Source organism: Salmo trutta, chromosome 12, assembly GCF_901001165.1.
Source record: "Salmo trutta chromosome 12, fSalTru1.1, whole genome shotgun sequence".
Taxonomy (NCBI): domain Eukaryota; kingdom Metazoa; phylum Chordata; class Actinopteri; order Salmoniformes; family Salmonidae; genus Salmo; species Salmo trutta.
In genome coordinates, this window is record NC_042968.1 from 32,080,094 (window position 1) to 32,097,757 (window position 17,664).

At 46.6% G+C, this 17,664-nt stretch overlaps 1 protein-coding gene across 4 annotated transcripts in view; it reads right to left on the minus strand.

Annotated features, from left to right (window-relative positions):
- The window catches only part of LOC115203360 (semaphorin-6D-like), a 55,914-nt gene extending 38,863 nt beyond the window's left edge, over positions 1 to 17,051 (minus strand). For 2 of the 4 annotated variants that reach the window (XM_029767995.1, XM_029767993.1), the window contains exon 1: positions 16,831 to 17,051. The gene's annotated coding sequence lies outside the window, so the exon portion shown is untranslated. Of the gene's footprint in view, positions 1 to 16,183; positions 16,633 to 16,830 lie in introns of those variants that run through there. The other 2 variants (XM_029767996.1, XM_029767994.1) reach the window with 2 other exon arrangements.
- Positions 17,052 to 17,664: the final 613 nt, after the last annotated feature.

Below are 17,664 nucleotides of genomic sequence, written 5' to 3' on the forward strand. Positions count from 1 at the left end.
ACACAGGGAGATGGATTAGCCAGCAGCACACTGAGACACACACACACACACACACAAAAGTGTGCACACAAGCAGAGTATCCCAGAGTACCACTGATGAGCACGTCATCTCTTTGTGCACACGCACGCACACACGGCCACACACACACAAACCAGTATTGACACGTTTTCAATTAGCCCAAGGTCCACCTGCTTCAGAGCTAGCTGGCAGCAGCCGGTGTGTCTGTCTGGCCAGCCCATTAGTATCTGATTGATCCAGTCAGGATGTATGCCTCACGAGGCTTATATACATGTTCACCTATATGAACTATTATACTAACTACACCAGCCTCTATAGGTTAACACACCACTGCAGTTTACCTATGGAACATTATATTATATCTTTATGTCTTATATTATATCTAAGGAATATTAGACGTCATCATTAGAGCAGCACAGATGACCAATGAGAATGAGGATGTCTGCGGGGGGATCGGATGGAACAAACAACACACTGCAGGCTAAATCTACTCTCCCTGTCTAATACTGTTAGCTGGCTGAATACACACAGCCTTAGATCTATGGTATCTATCTGGCTGTTAAAGTGGCCTGAGGAGGGCTATATCACTGTGGTGATGACAGAGACAGAGAGAGACAGAGAGACAGAGAGAGTCAAACCAAGCAGTATGACTGGCAGTGATGCATCACCAGCCACTATGGAGGTACACAGGCACTACTGCTGGGATGAACCAGCCCAGTGCCAGCTGGCAGAGCAGATCTGCTCTTCTCTTCAATTAGTGGTTTTAGTGGAGAAATTAGAGTTCTGATGTTTCACCAATCAGAGCAGAAAGATCTCTCTGATGATCTAACACACATCGATGAGGCTGGCTACAGGATATCCCATACACACATGATTCACTGATCCATACTGAACAATTCATATAATCTATATTGAACGATTCACAGATCTATACCGAACGATTCACTGATATGCAACTGTCAGGAATTTCATCCCTCACCCTAATCAGTGGAGAAGAGGAATTGATATAGTGGAGAAAGAGAGAAAAGTAGAGACAACTACATGGGGACATGCTGCTTTAGCTACTTAAAGGGGTAATGTGAGATATTGGCAATTAAGACCTTTTTCTACTTACCCAGAGTCAGATGAGCTCATGGGTACAACTTGTATGTCTGCATGCAGTTTGAAGGAAGTTGAAGGTACAGTGCCTTCAGAAACTATCCACACCCCTTAACTTTTTCCAAATTTTGTTGTGTTACAAAGTGGGATTAAAATGGATTTAATTTTCTTTTCTATTTCAATGATCTACACAAAATACTCTGTGATGACAAAATGGAAGAAAATTCAATAACAAATCAATCTATATATGGAAAATAAACCACTAAGTATTCAACCCTCGAAGTCAACACATGTTAGAATCACATTTGGCAGTGATTACAGGTGTGAGTCTTCCTGGGTAAATCTCGAAGAGCTTTGCTCACCTGGATTGTACAATATTTGCCCATAATTCTTTTAAAAAATGATCAAGGTAGTTCTTGATCATTGCTAGACCGATATTTTCAAGTTTTGCCATAGATTTTCAAGCCGATTTAGGTCAAAACTGTAACACGGTCACTTAGCAAAATGTAATATCATCTTGGTAAGCAACTCCAGTGTATATTTGGTCTTGTGTTTTAGGTAATTGTCCTGCTAAAAGGTGAATTTGTCTCCCAGTGTCTGTTGGAAAACAGACTGAATCAAGTTTTCCTCTATGATTTTGCTGGTGCTTAGTTCTATTCCATTTCTTCTTATCCTAAAAAACTCCCTAGTCCTTACTGATGACAAGCATACCCATAACATGATGCAGCCACCACCATGCTTAAAAATATGAAGAGTGGTACTTAGTGATGTGTTGGATTTGCTCCAAACATAACACTTTGTATTCAGGACAAAAAGTTGATTTCTTTGCCAAATCTTTTGCAGTATTATTTTAAGTGCCTTACTGCCTATTCTGCACAGGCTTCCATCTTTTCATTCTATCATTTATGTTAGTATTGTGGAGTAACCATCCCCGTTATCTCATTTCACAGACATTTTAAACACTGTAACTGTTTTAACCCTTTCACGCGTGAGTTCCAAATATCTCTAACGGTCGCCCCAGCGTGAGTTTTTTTATGCACGTGATGTTCGAACGTTCTCTCCATTCCAGGATGTGATTGTTACATAAACAACAACTCTGAATGGCTCAGAGTGGGAGTGAGAGGTTACCGTGATTGACTGCCTAAACACGCAATTTGTATCAATAAATCACTATCAGAAAATGTTTTCTGTGGTATTATTGATATATTTACTATTTTATTTACGTTTTTCAATTACCCGTGATAAATCATGCGTTCCGATTTTTGCATAAATTGTAAAGGGCGCATAGTAGGTGTGTAAAATAATGTTTTGAAGGTTGTACTGATTATGATGAGCTAAGCTAATTCCAGCTTTGTGTATGGAGCCATGTTTGTTGACATACAATGCATTCTGGGTTTCACTTGATCGTCTGTCGGACCAAAGATGCTATAACAAAATGAGGTGAGTAAGGGTTCACTCATTTTTTGAGAACTTCAGGAAGTGAATGTGGGATGTGAATGATGGTAGACCACACCCCTTCAACAACTCATCTTGTCTTCTCTTATTATCTTCGGTTTCTGTGAGGTAAAAAAGCATGGCTGCGCGCTGAAACTAATCGTCGGATTACTTTCGATTTCTAGAAAGTGTTTTACTCAATTATTTTGATCAACGGTGAGCTCACCCGTGATGTGATTAATTGTACATAGTAATTGCTATTAGCTAATTCATAGTGTAGTTTATGTCAGCCGAGAGTTAGAAAATATGACCGCTTGTGTTGCGTCAATCTTTCCTCAGCGCTAGGACAAATGTAGCCTACATTTTTCCGGTTAGGATGATTGTGTTATGCTATAGATACTTCTGTGAATATCTGAACATTGCATCCAAAAATAAACTGCTCACATTCTGGACATAACTTTGTAAGGACTGTGTTTGTGTAAATAGTTTCTGAAAAAGGTGTGGCCAGCTCAAATGTTGTTTGTTGCGTCATTCGAAACTGGCCGTTCTAAATGAGTGTTCTAATCACACGGGGTGTGATCGTACGCTTCAGGGACCACTGTAGAACGATCACACCCCGTGTGATGGTACGTGTGAAAGGGTTAAAGTCACCATTGGCCTCATGGTGAAATCCCTGAGCAGTTTCCTTCCCTGGTCTTTGTGGTTGAATCTGTGCTTGAAAATCACTGCTCGACTGAGGGACCTTACCTATAATTGTATGAAGGTGCGCATCTTTCACTGGGGACGGGGGGAACATGTCCCCTCCACATTTTGAAATTGCATTTTTGTCCCTCCCCCCGTTATCATTGGAATGTGATCCGGTGTGCTCTAGGACCATGTGGACGCCTCTGAGCGGTCAGGTAGGCTGTTTGGAGTGTTTATCTGACTGGATAAAAAAAACATTTTAAAAAACAAGGTATGTCCCCCCACTTCTAAAACCAAAGTTGCTCCCCTGATTGTATGTGTGGGGTACAGAGATGGGGTAGTCAGTTAAACACTATTATTGCACACAGAGTGAGTCCATGCAACTTATTATGTGACTTGTTGAGCACATTATTTAGGCTTGCCTTAACAAAAGAGTTGAATACTTATTGACTAAAGACATTTCAGCTTTTCAGTTTGAATTAATTTGTAAACATTTCTAAAAACATAACTCCACTTTGACATTATGGTGTATTTATTGTGTGTAGATTAGTGACACCAAATCTCAAATTAACACATTTTAAATTCAGGCTGTAAAACAACAAAATGTGGAAAAAGTCTAGGGCTGTGAATAGTTTCTGAATGCACTTTAGTTTCACCAGTCATTGCTAACTAGTATTAGTGCAATAACTGGAAGTCTACCAGAACAGCTAGCATGCTAGCTTAATTGCCCAAATCTGGCAATATCCCCGCTGCTGCTGTTACTCTCCCTACAATCCAGACCTTCAAATCAATTCCAAAAAGTTGTCCTAGAGAAAACGTCTTGTTTCCAAATGGTTCTCGAGACAACAACTGATAATTAAATATCTAAGAAGAAAACAATGAATACAGATACAATCAAAAAAAGTATAAACCCTGGGAAAATGATATGAACATTATAGAGCAGTGGTTCTTAACCTTGTTGGAGGTACTGACCCCCACCAGTTTCATATGCGCATTCACCGAACCCTTCTTAATTGGAAAAATGGCTCTCTTCACCTTGAATTCAGCGAGCGTTGTGTTCTTGTATTGTCCATCTCCATGCAGCTTAAGGAAGTGTTCTCTTAGTTTTGCCGGTGCTAGACTAGAATTGCTCAACTTGGCATTGCAAATCATGCAGTTAGGACACTGACTCTCATCACGTTCCGTTATACATGTGAATCCATATTGTACATATTCGTCCGACCACTTTCTTTTTTTGCTCGACATAGTTAGTATGAAGGGATTAAAATATTAAGAAAGAAATCACACGACGTACCATCACGATAGTCACAATTCGACTACTGAGCGCGCCAAATTCCCTGCAGCACAGATAGGCCAAGCGATGTTGCGTGATCACCTGCAGCCAATGATGGCCAAGCGGGGCGTGTCATCACGAATCATATGAGTCGGGTGTGTGTCTTGACCTCCGCCGAACCCCTGAGACTGACTCACCGAACCCCTGGGGTTCGATCGAACCCAGGTTAAGAACCACTGTTATAGAGCATTACTATACTGCCCCAGGGCTGCCTCAAGATACAACAAGGCTCCTTTCACAGGTTAATTATTTATTCACAGGTAAATCATTAATCTCCCTTGTTAAGGATGATTTTTAACATTTCTTTTCCTTTCTTTCTTCTTTCTAACTCTCTTTTTCTCCCTTCCTTCATTCCCTATCCTTTCTCTTTTTCTCTCTCTTTCTTTTCTTTCAAGACTCTCTCTCTCTCTGTTATTGTGGAACACTTGGGCTGTAACTTCCCATGATGCCTAGCGGTGGAGTAAAAGTTTTTCCTGGGCAGCTCTAATGTAAAACAGAACAAAGGGAGAGGAAGGGGGACATGGCATTTTTGACAGCCTGCTAAAATTACCCTCAATCTGAGGCCAACCTAGCATGTTCCCTATTCACTATCCTATTCCTACCCTGCAGTGTGTTTGTGTGTGTGTGTGTGTGTGTTTGGGGGGGGGGGGGGGGGGCTCGACAGGCCCTGAAAAGGAATAGAGCTAGTCACGCAACTCTGTCCTGTTCAGCCTTCCCCCTCCTTCTCTCTCTCCTCTCTCTGTCTGTTATTACAGGCTTTTCAGTATCCTACAATCACTCTCCCACTGCTGATGTTGTTGGCTCAGACTCACGCTGTTTAAACACCAAGAGGAGGGTGTGTGTGTGTAAGTATAGTGTGCAGTTGCAAAAACCATCAAGCGCTATGATGAAACTGTTGCAGAGGATAAGTTCATTAGAGTTACCAGCCTCAGATTGCAGCCCAAATAAATGCTTCACAGAGTTCAAGTAACAGACACATCTCAACATCAACTGTTCAGAGGAGACTGCGTGAATCAGGCCTTCATGGTCGAATTGGTGCAAAGAAACCACTACTAAAGGACACCAATAATAATAAGAGACTTGCTTGGGCCAAGAAACACGAGCAATGGATATTAGACTGGTGGAAATCTGTCCTTTGGTCTGATTAGTCCAAATTTGAGATTTTTGGTTCCAACCACCGTGTCTTTGTGAGAAGCAGAGTAGGTGAACGGATGATCTCTGCATGTATAGATCCCACCGTGAAGCATGGAGGAGGTGTGATGGTGTGGGGGTGCTTTGCTGGTGACACTGTCAGTGATTTATTTATAATTCAAGGCACACTTAACCAGCATGGCTTACACAGAATTCTGCAGCGATACGCCATCCCATCTGGTTTGCTCTTAGTGGGACTATCATTTGTTTTTCAACAGGATAATGACCCAACACACTTACAGGCTGTGTAAGGGCTATTTGACCAATGAGAGTGATGGAGTGCTGCATCAGATGACCTGCCCTCCACAATCCCCCAACCTCAACCCAATTGAGAGAGTTTGGGATGAGTTGGACCGCAGAGTGAAGGAAACAAGTGCTCAGCATATGTGTGAACTCCTTCAAGACTGTTGGAAAAGCTTTCCAGGTGAAGCTGGTTGAGAGAATGTCAAGAGTGTGCAAAGCTTTCATCAAGGCAAAGGGTGGCTACTTTGCTAAAATATATTTATTATTCTACAATGTAGAAAATAGTAAAAATAAAGAAAAACGATGAATGAGTAGGTGTGTCCAAACTTTTGACTGGTACTGTATATTTAGTCCAGCTTCTGTGATTGTTGGACACAGTGTATGTATAGTTATTTCTCTCTCTCTCGTTTTCTCTGTCCATGTCCATCCATCTTTCTATTCTCTCTCCCCTCCCCTCTCTCTTTCTATTCTCTCTCTCTCTCCCTCCCCTCCCTCTCTCTTTCGATTCTCCCTCCCCTCCCGCTGTTCCCATTCTGCCTGTAGAAACAACACCAGAGCAGTCTCCTCTCCTGCAGGTCAGTACAATAGGGGCTGTGGAGGAATTGGCCCAATCAAGTGTGGTACACAATAAGAGTGCAGTAATGTAACCCCCACGACCCCACCCTGTGTGTTGTTGTAAATACCCCTCCATCAGTATGACCAGGGTGAATAGAACACCACTGAACAATAGATGCCGCTCCAGGGGCAACTCTGTATGTCACCCAGCCCTATGTTACACACACACACACACACACACACACACACACACACACACACACACACACACACACACACACACTTGTTTTACTATACTTGTGGGGACCTAACAATTGATTCCCATTAAAAATACAATTTTCCCTAACCTTTAACCTAACCTTTAAACACTTAACCCTAATCCAAAACCATAATTCTAATCCTAAACCTAACCTCTAAGCCTAAAATATATTTTTTTCCTTGTGGGGACCATCGAATTGTCCCAACTTGTGTCCCAATGTGTATGTGTGTGTATGTGTGTGTGCTTGCCTACGTGCGTGCATGTGTGTGTGCAGCCATGCCAAATTGGATGTACTAAATAACTTTGTTGTCCTCATCAGGGCTTTGGGAAAGTAATCAGTTTGTGACCGAGCAGCCAGACGATTAGCAGACCTCCATCAGAGCAGACTAGAGAAACCATTACTGCTCCCTCTCCTTCACTTCAATAACAACATGAGCCAGTCATCTCAGTATTTACTGAGGATTACATCTGAAGAGCCTGACTTGTTGCTACAGAGAGTTGGCAGAGAAAGAAGGCTGTGCCACCTCACACCATCCCTCCCTCCTCTCTACTTCCCTCCTTTCCTCCCCCTTTCACTTCGTGTGTAGAGGGGTATAAGAGGAGAAAGACAGTTGTCTCTCTCCTTCCCTCCTTTACTCTCTCTTTCCATATACCTTGGTAAGAGGGGGATTGTAAGAGGAGGCTCTATGGTAGTTCAGCTGTAGTGAAGTACAAAGGCCAGAGCTACAGGTGTGACGGGAACAATAGAGGCTTTGGGATGGGCTGTACAATGGAGCAACCGCCCCTAACACTGTCCAACTCTCTGGGGGTTAGAAGTAGTGGCCCTTCACTGGCCAAACTCTCTGTGGGTTAGTAGTAGTGGCCCTTCACTGACCCAACTCTCTGGTGGTTAGGGTTAGTAGAAATGGCCCTTCACTGGCCCAACTCTCTGTGGGTTAGTAGTAGTGGCCCTTCACTGTCCCAACTCTCTGGTGGTTAGTAGTAGTGGCCCTTCACTGTCCCAATTCTCTGGGGGTTAGTAGTAGTGGCCCCTCACTGTCCCAACTCTCTGGGGGTTAGAAGTAGTGGCCCTTCACTGGCCCAACTCTCTGGGGTTAGTAGTAGTGGCCCTTCACTGTCCCAACTCTCTGGGGGTTAGAAGTAGTGGCCCTTCACTGGCCCAACTCTCTGGGGGTTAGTAGTAGTGGCCCTTCACTGACCCAACTCTCTGGTGGTTAGGGTTAGTAGTAGTGGCTCTTCACTGACCAACTCTCTGGTGGTTAGGGTTAGAAGTAGTGGCCCTTCACTGTCCAACTCTCTGGTGGTTAGGGTTAGTAGTAGTGGCCCTTCACTGTCCAACTCTCTGGTGGTTAGGGATAGCAGCAGTGGCCCTTCACTGTCCAACTCTCTGGTGGTTAAGGTTAGTAGTAGTGGCCCTTCACTGTCCAACTCTCTGGTGGTTAGGGTTAGTAGTAGTGGCCGTTCACTGTCCAACTCTCTGGTGGTTAGGGTTAGAAGTAGTGGCCCTTTACTGGCCCAACTCTGTGGGAGTTAGTAGTAGTGGCCCCTCACTGACCCAACTCTCTGGGGGTTAGGGTTAGTAGTAGTGGCCCTTCACTGTCCAACTCTCTGGTGTTTAGGGTTAGAAGTGGTGGACCTTTACTAGCCCAACTCTGTGGGGGTTAATAGTCATGGCCCTTCACTGTCCAACTCTCTGGGGGTTAGTAGTAGTGGCCCATCACTGTCCCAACTCTCTGGGGGTTAGGGTTAGTAGTAGTGGCCCCTCACTGTCCAACTCTATGGTGGTTAGGGTTAGTAGTAGTGGCCCCTCACTGTCCAACTCTCTGGATGTTAGGGTTAGTAGTAGTGGCCCTTCACTGTCCAACTCTCTGGTGGTTAGGGTTAGAAGTGGTGGCCCTTCACTGGCCCAACTCTCTGGGGGTTAAAAGTAGTGGCCCTTCACTGACCCAACTCTCTGGTGGTTAGGGTTAGTAGTAGTGGCCCTTCACTGGCCCAACTCTCTGGGGGTTAAAAGTAGTGGCCCTTCACTGACCCAACTCTCTGCTGGTTACGGTTGTTAGAAGTGGATCTTCACTGTCCAACTCTCTGGTGGTTAGGGTTAGTAGTAGTGGCCCTTCACTGACCCAACTCTCTGGCGGTTAGGGTTAGTAGTAGTGGCCCCTCACTGTCCAACTCTCTGGTGGTTAGGGTTAGAAGTGGTGGCCCTTCACTGGCCCAACACTCTGGGGGTTAGTAGTAGTGGCCCCTCACTGGGGGTTAGGGTTAGTAGTAGTGGCCCTTCACTGACCCAACTCTCTGGTGGTTAGGGTTAGTAGTAGTGGCCCTTCACTGTCCAACTCTCTGGTGTTTAGGGTTAGAAGTGGTGGACCTTTACTAGCCCAACTCTGTGGGGGTTAATAGTCATGGCCCTTCACTGTCCAACTCTCTGGGGGTTAGTAGTAGTGGCCCATCACTGTCCCAACTCTCTGGGGGTTAGGGTTAGTAGTAGTGGCCCCTCACTGTCCAACTCTATGGTGGTTAGGGTTAGTAGTAGTGGCCCCTCACTGTCCAACTCTCTGGTTGTTAGGGTTAGTAGTAGTGGCCCTTCACTGTCCAACTCTCTGGTGGTTAGGGTTAGAAGTGGTGGCCCTTCACTGGCCCAACTCTCTGGGGGTTAAAAGTAGTGGCCCTTCACTGACCCAACTCTCTGGTGGTTAGGGTTAGTAGTAGTGGCCCTTCACTGGCCCAACTCTCTGGGGGTTAAAAGTAGTGGCCCTTCACTGACCCAACTCTCTGCTGGTTACGGTTGTTAGAAGTGGATCTTCACTGTCCAAATCTCTGGTGGTTAGGGTTAGTAGTAGTGGCCCTTCACTGACCCAACTCTCTGGCGGTTAGGGTTAGTAGTAGTGGCCCCTCACTGTCCAACTCTCTGGTGGTTAGGGTTAGAAGTGGTGGCCCTTCACTGGCCCAACACTCTGGGGGTTAGTAGTAGTGGCCCCTCACTGGGGGTTAGGGTTAGTAGTAGTGGCCCTTCACTGACCCAACTCTCTGGTGGTTAGGGTTAGTAGTAGTGGCCCTTCACTGACCCAACTCTCTGGTGGTTAGGGTTAGTAGTAGTGGCCCTTCACTGTCCAACTCTCTGGGGGTTAGTAGTAGTGGCCCTTCACTGTCCCAACTCTCTGGGGGTTAGGGTTAGTAGTAGTGGCCCTTCACTGGCCCAACACTCTGGGGGTTAGTAGTAGTGGCCCCTCACTGGGGGTTAGGGTTAGTAGTAGTGGCCCTTCACTGACCCAACTCTCTGGGGTTAGTAGTAGTGGCCCTTCACTGTCCAACTCACTGGTGGTTAGGGTTAGTAGTAGTGGCTCTTCACTGTCCAACTCTCTGGTGGTTAGGGTTAGTAGTAGTGGCCCCTCACTGTCCAACTCTCTGGTGGTTAGGGTTAGTAGTAGTGGCCCTTCACTGTCGAACTCTCTGGTGGTTAGGGTTAGTAGCAGTGGCCCTTCACTGACCCAACTCTCTGGTGTTTAGGGTTAGTAGTAGTGGCCCTTCACTGACCCAACTCTCTGGTGGTTAGGGTTAGTAGTAGTGGCCCTTCACTGTCCAACTCTCTGGTGGTTAGGGTTAGTAGTAGTGGCCCTTCACTGACCCAACTCACTGGTGGTTAGGGTTAGTAGTAGTGGCCCTTCACTGACCCAACTCTCTGGCGGTTAGGGTTAGTAGTAGTGGCCCCTCACTGACCCAACTCTCTGGGGGTTAGGGTTAATAGTCATGGCCCTTCACTGTCCAACTCTCTGGGGGTTAGTAGTAGTGGCCCATCACTGTCCCAACTCTCTGGGGGTTAGGGTTAGTAGTAGTGGCCCCTCACTGTCCAACTCTATGGTGGTTAGGGTTAGTAGTAGTGGCCCCTCACTGTCCAACTCTCTGGTTGTTAGGGTTAGTAGTAGTGGCCCTTCACTGTCCAACTCTCTGGTGGTTAGGGTTAGAAGTGGTGGCCCTTCACTGGCCCAACTCTCTGGGGGTTAAAAGTAGTGGCCCTTCACTGACCCAACTCTCTGGTGGTTAGGGTTAGTAGTAGTGGCCCTTCACTGGCCCAACTCTCTGGGGGTTAAAAGTAGTGGCCCTTCACTGACCCAACTCTCTGCTGGTTACGGTTGTTAGAAGTGGATCTTCACTGTCCAAATCTCTGGTGGTTAGGGTTAGTAGTAGTGGCCCTTCACTGACCCAACTCTCTGGCGGTTAGGGTTAGTAGTAGTGGCCCCTCACTGTCCAACTCTCTGGTGGTTAGGGTTAGAAGTGGTGGCCCTTCACTGGCCCAACACTCTGGGGGTTAGTAGTAGTGGCCCCTCACTGGGGGTTAGGGTTAGTAGTAGTGGCCCTTCACTGACCCAACTCTCTGGTGGTTAGGGTTAGTAGTAGTGGCCCTTCACTGACCCAACTCTCTGGTGGTTAGGGTTAGTAGTAGTGGCCCTTCACTGTCCAACTCTCTGGGGGTTAGTAGTAGTGGCCCTTCACTGTCCCAACTCTCTGGGGGTTAGGGTTAGTAGTAGTGGCCCTTCACTGGCCCAACACTCTGGGGGTTAGTAGTAGTGGCCCCTCACTGGGGGTTAGGGTTAGTAGTAGTGGCCCTTCACTGACCCAACTCTCTGGGGTTAGTAGTAGTGGCCCTTCACTGTCCAACTCACTGGTGGTTAGGGTTAGTAGTAGTGGCTCTTCACTGTCCAACTCTCTGGTGGTTAGGGTTAGTAGTAGTGGCCCCTCACTGTCCAACTCTCTGGTGGTTAGGGTTAGTAGTAGTGGCCCTTCACTGTCGAACTCTCTGGTGGTTAGGGTTAGTAGCAGTGGCCCTTCACTGACCCAACTCTCTGGTGTTTAGGGTTAGTAGTAGTGGCCCTTCACTGACCCAACTCTCTGGTGGTTAGGGTTAGTAGTAGTGGCCCTTCACTGTCCAACTCTCTGGTGGTTAGGGTTAGTAGTAGTGGCCCTTCACTGACCCAACTCACTGGTGGTTAGGGTTAGTAGTAGTGGCCCTTCACTGACCCAACTCTCTGGCGGTTAGGGTTAGTAGTAGTGGCCCCTCACTGACCCAACTCTCTGGTGGTTAGGTTTAGTAGTAGTGGCCCCTCACTGACCCAACTCTCTGGTGGTTAGGGTTAGTAGTAGTGGCCCCTTACTGTCCAACTCTCTGGTGGTTAGGGTTAGTAGTAGTGGCCCTTCACTGTCCAACTCTCTGGTGGTTAGGGTTAGTAGTAGTGGCACTTCACTGGCCCAACTCTCTGGGGGTTAGTAGTAGTAGCCCTTCACTGGCCCAACACTCTGGTGGTTAGGGTTAGTAGTAGTGGCCCTTTACTGGCCCAACTCTCTGGGGGTTAGAGTTAGTAGTAGTGGCCCTTCACTGCCCAACTCTCTGGGGGTTAGTAGTAGTGGCCCTTCGCTGCCCAACTCTCTGGGGGTTAGTAGTAGTGGCCCTTAACTGTCCAACTCTCTGGTGGTTAGGGTTAGTAGTAGTGGTACCTCACTTGCACAACTCTCTGGGGATTAGTTGTAGTGGGTTTCACTGTTCAACTCTCTGGGGGTTAGGTTTAGTAGTAGTGGCCCCTCACTGACCCAACTATCTGGGGGTTAGTGTTAGTAGTAGTGGCCCCTCATAGACCCAACTCTCTGGGGGTTAGGGTTAGTAGTAGTGGCCCCTCACTGACCCAACTCTCTGGGGGTTAGGGTTAGTAGTAGTGGCCCTTCACTGACCCAACTCTCTGGGGGTTAGTAGTAGTGGCCCTTCACTGTCCAACTCTCTGGTGGTTAGGGTTAGTAGTAGTGGCCCTTTACCTGCCCAACTCTCTGGGGGTTAGTAGACTTGTCCATTCACTGGCCCAACTCTCTGGGGTTAGGGTTAGTAGACTTGCCCCTCACAGACCCAACTCTCTGGGGGTTAGGGTTAGTAGTAGTGGCCCCTCACGTGCCCAACACTCTGGTGGTTAGGGTTAGTAGTAGTGGCCCTTTACTGACCCAACTCTCTGGTGGTTAGGGTTAGTAGTAGTGGCACTTCACTGCCCAACTCTCTTGGGGTTAGTAGTAGTGGCCCTTCACTGCCCAACTCTCTGGTGGTTAGGGTTAGTAGTAGTGGCCCCTCACGTGCCCAACACTCTGGTGGTTAGGGTTAGTAGTAGTGGCCCTTTACTGACCCAACTCTCTGGTGGTTAGGGTTAGTAGTAGTGGCCCTTTACTGACCCAGCTCTCTGGGGGTTAGGGTTAGTAGTAGTGGCCCTTCACTGCCCAACTCTCTGGGGGTTAGTAGTAGTGGCCCTTCACTGTCCAACTCTCTGGTGGTTAGGGTTAGTAGTAGTGGCCCCTCACTGACCCAACTCTCTGGGGGTTAGGGTTAGTAGTAGTGGCCCCTCACTGTCCAACTCTTTGGTGATTAGGGTTAGTAGTAGTGGCCCTTCACTGACCCAACTCTCTGGGGGTTAGTAGTAGTGGCCCTTCACTGTCCAACTCTCTGGGGGTTAGTAGTAGTGGCCCTTCACTGACCCAACTCTCTGGGGGTTAGTAGTAGTGGCCCTTCACTGGCCCAACTCTCTGGGGGTTAGTAGTAGTGGCCCTTCACTGACCCAACTCTCTGGGGGTTAGGGTTAGTAGTTGTGGCCCCTCACTGACCCAACTCTCTGGTGGTTAGGGTTAGTAGTAGTGGCCCTTTACTAGCCCAACTCTCTGGGGGTTAGTAGTAGTGGCCCCTCACTGACCCAACTCTCTGGGGGTTAGTAGTAGTGGCCCTTCACTGACCCAACTCTCTGGGGGTTAGTAGTAGTGGCCCTTCACTGCCCAACTCTCTGGGGGTTAGGGTTAGTAGTAGTGGCCCCTCACTTGCCCAACACTCTGGTGGTTAGGGTTAGTAGTAGTGGCCCTTTACTGACCAAACTCTCTGCTGGTTAGGGTTAGTAGTAGTGGCCCTTCACTGTCCAACACTTTGGTGGTTAGGGTTAGTAGTAGTGGTCCCTCACTTGCCCAACTCACTGGTGGTTAGGGTTAGTTGTAGTGGCCCTTCACTGACCCAACTCTCTGGGGGTTAGTAGTAGTGGCCCTTCACTGGCCCAACACTCTGGGGGTTAGTAGTAGTGGCCCCTCACTGGGGGTTAGGGTTAGTAGTAGTGGCCCTTCACTGACCCAACTCTCTGGGGTTAGTAGTAGTGGCCCTTCACTGTCCAACTCGCTGGTGGTTAGGGTTAGTAGTAGTGACCCTTCACTGTCCAACTCGCTGGTGGTTAGGGTTAGTAGTAGTGGCCCTTCACTGTCCAACTCGCTGGTGGTTAGGGTTAGTAGTAGTGGCCCTTCACTGTCCAACTCGCTGGTGGTTAGGGTTAGTAGTAGTGACCCTTCACTGACCCAACTCTCTGGTGGTTAGGGTTAGTAGTAGTGGAGTTAACAAACCTGATTAAAGAAGTTAAAGTTGGTTAATTTCATATTCAGCACAATATTACTTTGTAGGGAAACACCAGAGTGTGTTTGAGTCTCGCAGCACCAGAGTGGGTTTGGTACTGGCAACACCAGAGTGGGTTTGGTACTGGCAACACCAGAGTGGGTTTGGTACTGGCAACACAAGAGTGGGTTCGGTACTGGCAACACCAGAGTTGGTTTGGTACTGGCAACACCAGAGTGGGTTTGGTACTGGCAACACCAGAGTGGGTTTGGTACTGGCGCAACCAACACCAGAGTGGGTTTGGTACTGGCAACACCAGAGTGGGTTTGGTACTGGCAACACCAGAGTGGGTTTGGTACTGGCAACACCAGAGTGGGTTTGGTACTGGCAACACCAGAGTGGGTTAGATTCCAGCGTGGGCCATATACTGAATATATGTGTTTACTGTAAATCACATAATGTAAGTCAACTGTTCAAGTTGCTGCTATATGCTAATTCAGTACCTACATATTCCTGAATATATTGATATATTGCTGGGTTTGAGCCTGGATACTGGGGGATCATTTTACTGGATTACTGTTACCCTTAAAACAAGGGTTTACAATTATATTCAACTTTCCATATAATTTCTGTCACAAAAACATCTAGTTCTTGTGATATTATGTATGTCGCATAATAATCAAAATGGTATCAACTATTTGCTCATTTTACCAAAAGCCTTTGTCTAACTAAACGAGGCATGGCCCTCCTAAACACTACATACAGCGTGTGAATATTGACTTGAATAACTTCTCTTCCCGACACAGTCCTTCCACGGCTGTCATTCAATTAGCTGACTCTATTGCGCCGATTCGTTCATTCTCCCGCGTTAACCCCTACACTACCGCACCCCAACTCCCCCTAACCTTAACCCATTCATCCTATCACTGGATTAGAACACAGATGTTCAGGGATCCAGAGCTGCAGGACAATCTGGCTATTTACCCTAGCGGACAGGGCAGGCTTTCTAGTGCCGGTGGACCCAAGCCACATCCCGGCTCCACAACACCTATTGTCCCGGCTGGGAGGGAACGCATTCAACATTGATCTGTGCTAACCTTTACACTCCACATGAAATGCGAAAGACAACAAAGACGTGAGGGAGAGCAGAGGAGTGACACACCAGTAATGGGGAGAGGAGAGAATTGATTGCTCCGCTAATGCATGGATCCAGGGATGGGCTCGGCGGCGGGCGCATTCGCTAAAAGCTCCCTGCCACGGCGGACGGAACGAAGGCTGATTAGTTCACAGGAAACACGGTTTTATTTAGGCTAATCAACCATCCCTATTTACCAACATGTTTAGACGTGTATCTTACTAAAATACAATCTAACAACAAATGAAATGAACCATTGGAAAGCACGTATAGGTAGTCGCCTACCTATCCAACCTAACGCCAATAACTAATAAAATATCTCGTTTCACAATCACAATGAAGGTGCAATTTCGCTGGTCATGTTCTGTTGATCGGTACCAAAGTCCACTGTGTGAGAATGTGAAAGTTTACATATTATTCCCATTGCTTACATGCCTATACACCGTTACGACCCCCCACAACACAATGTGAGAAACGCTTTTCTCCCCCGCGCTTTAAATCAACAATCAGGGCTCTTCCATCTTATCTTATCTGCGCCACAGTATTAGAACAATAGTGAACTATTTTATTCTGTGTAAATATAATGATGTTTATCTGCTTATCTATCCATGAGAGGACAACAAACTAATTACGCTATTACTTTATTCACTCCAACAATAAAGTGCTGTTATCTGAAATCTATTTTGAATTCTATACCAATCTCTATAGGACGAAAACTACAGCCAAACAAATGTAGTTTAGATAATTAACAGAAAGTCCAATGCCCAATTAGAAGAAAATATATTTTAACAAACCCATTTTACGCACTTTTCAAACGGTTTATTATGAACACTAATATCCTACCTTGTGGTCCCAAAATGATTCATGAAAGCGTATTGCAGATCTCCTTCCAACCCCAATGAAGGCTATATTCTCTATAACGTTCATCCATTATAATAATTCCATTTGGTGGAGTTATAAACGTATATAATTCCTTATTCCCAGGGCCATATGGTCTCCACACTTCTCTTTTCCAGTCGCGGACCGCGGACATTAATTCAGAGTCGCGGACTCCTCTCTCTCTCTCTCTCTGCGTCCTTGGGCCCGGCTCAATGCTCACTGATCTTCAAAGCTCAACCGTGATCAAATAGCGCTACAGTCCCCTCGTACCTTCATTCCCCACCCCCTTTACTATTAACTTTAAAACCAGAGGGAAAACGTAAATAAGAGAAGAGCGCTTTCCGTTCAGCACTGAGCGCGCACATAGAACAAATCGGGCAAAATAGATACAAGCAGAACAACAATGTTTCATAAACTATGATTATATAGGCTGCAGCCCATACGAAGAAAGCCGATGTATAAATAGCCCGGTCGACAACTATTTTTGTAGTATTCACCACTTGTGCAGGGCACCCCTACAAGCCGACTCAGTTTGCAACAAATACAACCTTTCCCCTTCAGTTTGCAAGGGCACTTTCGCCGCTCGTTGCTGATTTAAATAATAAACTCACCTCATCGGGTATATATGTTTTATCCTTTTTAGTTTCTATACAATCACAAAATCACGAATAGTCCAACTGGTCGCTGTTAGCTTGCAGTGGGCAGCCAGAAAAACAATCTAATGCACGGCAAATGGTGTAACTCGATCCATACTGAGTCAATCCATCACACAGCGCTCTGCCTGTCTTCCAATAGGCCGCGCTCTCGCTTCAGTCCCTCCCACATCTCTCTCCCTCTCCGCGTCTCTCTCTCCAGGGCTGTGGGTTTTGGCGACTCTCCCTCCCGACCACTTTCTTTCCTACGAGAGAGAAAGAGAAAAGAAAGAGAGAGGCCCCCACCTTCCCACATGACCCTGCCTTGCCCCCCCTCTCCTTTCTCCCATCCCCCACAGCCAGTAAGTGAAGCCCGTTGGTAAATCTTTTCAGCAGAATTGTTTTTGGAGGGGGAAAGGGGGACTTGCTGAGAAAGGAACTATCTTTAAACCATTTAACTCCAGTCTGCTATACTGGACTACAGCTAGCCTAATGCTATGACTTTTCTACACCAACTTGCAGTTGTTGAATGCAATAGACCAAATGCATTTTTATGTATGAAACTTAGACATAGTTTTTCATGCACTTTACCCATGTGCACCCTTTCTGCCATTCCACAAATGGATCCCACAGTAAATCTGTGCATCACGCAACGACGCTGATGGATTTAAATAAATGTCTTTAACACACCAGTAAGTAATGCCCTGATCTAACAACAATGCACACACACACACAAATGCAGAGCCCAGCGCTGCACTGAACTGAACAATTGGAATGGCCTATGGTAATAAATTCTTACAATTTGTTCCATTA